Source organism: Chinchilla lanigera, unplaced genomic scaffold (genome assembly GCF_000276665.1).
Source record: "Chinchilla lanigera isolate Chin_1 unplaced genomic scaffold, ChiLan1.0 scaffold00050, whole genome shotgun sequence".
Lineage (NCBI taxonomy): Eukaryota > Metazoa > Chordata > Mammalia > Rodentia > Chinchillidae > Chinchilla > Chinchilla lanigera.
Genome location: NW_004955451.1, coordinates 12,784,182 through 12,788,622, shown reverse-complemented (window position 1 = coordinate 12,788,622; position 4,441 = coordinate 12,784,182).

The following is a 4,441-nucleotide window of genomic DNA, read 5'->3' as shown; positions in this document are numbered from 1 at the left end:
GGCAGTAGGGGGCTGGAGGTCGAAGGGGCCAGGAGGTGGGGAGCTGGGGGTTTGGGTGGTCTAGGGGGCACGTCCCGCACACTGCTGCATGGGGCTCCACACCACGAAAGGCGAGGTGGGGGACTTCCCTCCAGACCCCCCACCAAAACTAAAGACTTCCCTCCGCTTGGGGAACCATGGTTCTCAGAGACTCAGGCCCTGAGCGGATGACCTCGCCGTGGCTGTGCAGCCCTGAAATGGGGGCGGAGAGGCGTGGCGCCCCTCCGTTGCCAACCAGTTCGGAGTCCGCGCCCAGAAGAGAGGGCAGGGCGTCCGCTGTCTCGGGAAGGCACCAAGGCCGAAGGGAACGACCAGAAGTCCTAGTACTACACAGCTGCCCGTACCTGGCACTTCCCGGAAGCGGCCTTCCCTCCCTGAGCCCGAGGGGAGGACAGGGTCACTGGGCAGACAGCCAGGGAGAGAGGACAGGCTCCTTTCCTCTGAGAAGTGAGGGAGGGGGACGAGAAGGACGAGGTCATGGGACGTGACCCCCCACCCCCGTTCAGAGCCTGTCAGTGCCCTGGTTGGGAGAGGTGCAGAAGATGTCCCCACCGGGGAACTCGGGCAGACACACAGGATCCCTCCGTGTGGTTTCTCAGAATTGTCTGTAGATCTACAAAGATCTCAGGATAGTTTTTTAGTAACATGATATGATTCAAAAACAGGGTGAATATTTAAAGAATTTTAAAAATCTATTCTAGTAAAGGACGCATAGCCATAACTCCCCCTCAGAACACTCCCTCTTGCTTCAAACACCCTTCCTGCCACTTTCTCAAACAGCGCTGGAGTCCTCTATGGTGAGGGTCTTTAGTTGCACTGTTGTGGACGCCTGGACGTCCTGAATCCATGCAAAACGTTTCTCTTTCTTGGTCATTTTGAGCAGGGCAGATCGGGACACACAAAAGTGTCCTCATGAGCCTGCCTTTTCACTGGGTGGCCCTCGGCTGCAGCAGTTGCTGGATTTTGATCGCACCTTATAGACACTCTCGAAAGAGACTTCCAGAGCTGCTTTAGGAAGTGGCAAGCACAGTGGGATGAGTATATTTGAAGCAACTGGGGATATTTGAGAGGAAAATGTGTCTTCTATTGTAATAGATTTTTAAAATTTGAACATTCACCCTACATTTCAGTCACTCCTCATAAAATGTAAAAGACAGCAGTATAGGTAAGAGAAGCAAGGAAATGAATTTATGAGGAGAAGATGGAGGTGCCCGCAGGTGACCGACCATGTGCTTAAAGATTCACATGGTGTTCGAGATGGCTTGGAACACCACACCAGACTTTGAAGTGGTGGGAGGACTTCCCAGGGGGAAGGACCAGATAAACAAAGATGTGGAACATCTTTGCAACCATCGTTTACTAAATGGTGTCAGGAAATGACAGCTGTCAAAATAAATCAAAGCTTTATTCTGAAAGCTCTTGGAAGTCAGAATGAGGATTTTTGAACTCAATTGAGAGCCTCCTTGGGAGCCATTGACAATTCTTGAGCTGGAGAGTGACCTCACCTGGACTCCTCTACAGTTTGTGGCTGCACACAGTTCTCTTTACCCTTACCATTTCCCTCCTTTAGAAGGAGGGGAAAGGCATTTGTGTTCTCAGACTTGACCTGAAGAACATGTAAGGCAGATCTGACATGGTAAGAGAGGGCACAAGAAGTGGGGAAAGTGGTTTTTGCAGCAGTCTTGGCTGAAACAACGGTGGGTTTGGCCTGGAAGGTGGGACAGGAGCCGAAGGAAGAGCAGTGTGCAAGGACACACAGTAGGAGCACCTGCCCCCGGAATAGTTTGCCTCCCAGAGACAGAGGTTGAGGGCGCAGTGGGCTTTGTTTGCATCTGAACAGGAAGGTGGCTTGTTTCAGGCTCTTGCTCTGTAGCCCAGGCTGGCCTCGAACTCGCTACAATCCTCCTGCTTCAGCCTCCCCAGTGCTGGGATTACAGGTATGTGATGCCATGCCTGGCTGCCCTGGGGTGTTTTTACCAACTTCATTGCTCCCCTTAGAAAGTTGCAGCTGCTCTGAGATCATGTTGGGGTACAAATGACCTGCACCGAAGGGAAGGAGAAGCTGGCTTGGGCATCGTTGCATGCTTATTTAGGCCTGGAGCTAAGGAGTTGCTCGACTGAGGCCTGGCTGCCTGTCACACCCGCTCACCCCTAGGGATGCGGCAGACACTGGTGGGGAGGGCGCCTCCCGGCAGGATCTCTGAGCTTCATCAAGGAGAGGGCGGCAGCGGGAGACCGCGCCTGGCCTGCGTGGTGGTGACGGGCAGATTCCAATACGGAGCTGTCACGTTGCATCAGAAGCAGACAGAAGCCTCTGCACTGGAGCGCGGCCCCTCCTTAATCATCCGAGGACCCTGGTTCGGCGGTCGGCCCGCTCCTAATGACATTCTGTTAAATGGACAAATTCCTTTGAAGCCTTGTCCTTCTTTAAAATCCAATTTCGCAGGAAGCCCAATCTGATTGGGGGTCGCCATGGAAACCACCCGAGGAGTCTTCCAGGAGGTGGAGAGATGCCAGACCAAAAAAAAAAAAAAAGTGAGCGCGAAGAGCCCTTTACTGCTCTGTTGGAATATCAAGGCGATCTGGAGAGGTTGGCAGCAGACGAGTCCCTGCCCGGGTCCTGCTCTGTGTGGCTGGGTACCGTGTGGCTGTCATGGAAGACGGCAGCCTGCTGTCTCCACGCACAGGCAGGGCATGCAGCAGAATGCACAAACCTCAGGCCCGCCTGCTTCCCCTTTGCCCCCCCCCCGCCCAGTGATCTTAGCATCCTCTTGCTGGCTGCCCATCCCCTCCCTTGAACAACAGCGGAATGACAAGGTTAGAATGCAGGCCCGTGACAGATAAGGAGAGGTCCCGGGGAGCAGAGGCCATGAAACCCATCTGAAATTCCTTGTCATCCGATAAGATAAGGGTATCTAAAAAGAGGCTGCGCAGCCAGCCGAAGAAAGCAGTCCAAGGCACAATGTGCAGAAAATGCCCTGCCCTGCCCTCCACTGGGACCCTTTCCACCCTGGCAGCAGACGGGAGAGGCGGAACCCAGGCCCTCGCTGGCCTCGGGCTGTTTGCAGAACCGCGTTCTCGAGCCAGGTGGGCGCACACTACCCATGCACCCAGGGGCATCCCCAGGGCTCCGGCAGGAGGCTCAGAAGCAGCTGGCACCCAGGATGCACGGGCTGCGAGCGACTGCAGGCAGCGGGCAGGCTCTGAGGCTTCATCCCCAGCTGCTCATCGATCCCTGGGTGCCAGGTCATGACCTGTGTCGGAGCTGAAGTCCGTCCCGCGGATGTGCAGCCGCTGCGTCTCAGCCTCTGAGTCCCAACCCCATCAACCAGGTTTATTGACTCTTTTATTGACAACGCTGGGCCTAATGAGGACAAGGGCTGCTCACTTCATTAAGGGGCTTGCAAGGAAAGACGGGCGTCTAGTCGGTGCCGGGAACAGGCTCCTGTGTGCTTTGAGAAGCCCCAGAAATGAAGCTTCAGGCTGCCCCTTCCTTTTCAGGTGGCAGGAAGAGATCAAAGGGGAGGAGGCAGGGATAGGATGCTAACTGGGGCTCCTTACTTCAGTGGCTTTAAATATCCAAAATTTTAGCTGTGTGTGGAAGCGCACTCCTGTGATCCCAGCCCTGGGGAGGCTGAGGCAGGAGGATCAATGCAAGTCCAAGGCCAGCCTGGGTTACATACTGGTCCCCAACCATGACTTGGTAGCATCTGAACCCAGGTGCTGGTCCACAGCTCTTGCAGAACTGAGTAACACAGGCAGTTACATCCCAGGGATGCCCATGCAGCAATGCGAAGCTGTCACGGGGTCCTCCGCCATCTAAACAGTAACCTTCTTTCTTTGCTCTTAGGGCACCTTCATGATTTTACCCTCTCTCTCCTGCCCCGCCCCCTTTGGGGTATCTTCTTTACCTGTCCCTGACACTAGGTTAGACCTCCCCTATGGGCCCTGCTGAGCCCCACGCAGGCCTGGAAGACCAAAGGGGCTGCTGAGGTTGCTGATTCGGACGTTTTCTGTCTTTGATTGGTTCTCTGGGGAGCTGGAAGCGGGGCTAGGGGTCTCAGAATGTCTCAGCCACTGCCAGATGAGCCGCGCTGCGGGTCCCAGTGCCTAATCTACATGCGGGGCGGATGGGGCCGAGGCCAGTTCTGTAGGCCAGGTGTTTGTGAGTCTGAGACTTAGGGAAAACTGAATAAAGATGGGGGCGCTGGGGACCAACCAGGGAGCCCGAAGGCAAATAAGAGAGGAAGAGCAATTTTCAAAAGTTGAGCTGGGTTTCTTTGCTTTTCATTTTTCATCTGTTATTCCAAAATAAGTTACCAAAAAAAAAAAGAGGCTCCCTAAACCTGCTCCTGTCTTTCTATCCTGTCCTGTCTCTCATTTTAGGGTTCAGGGTTTGGGC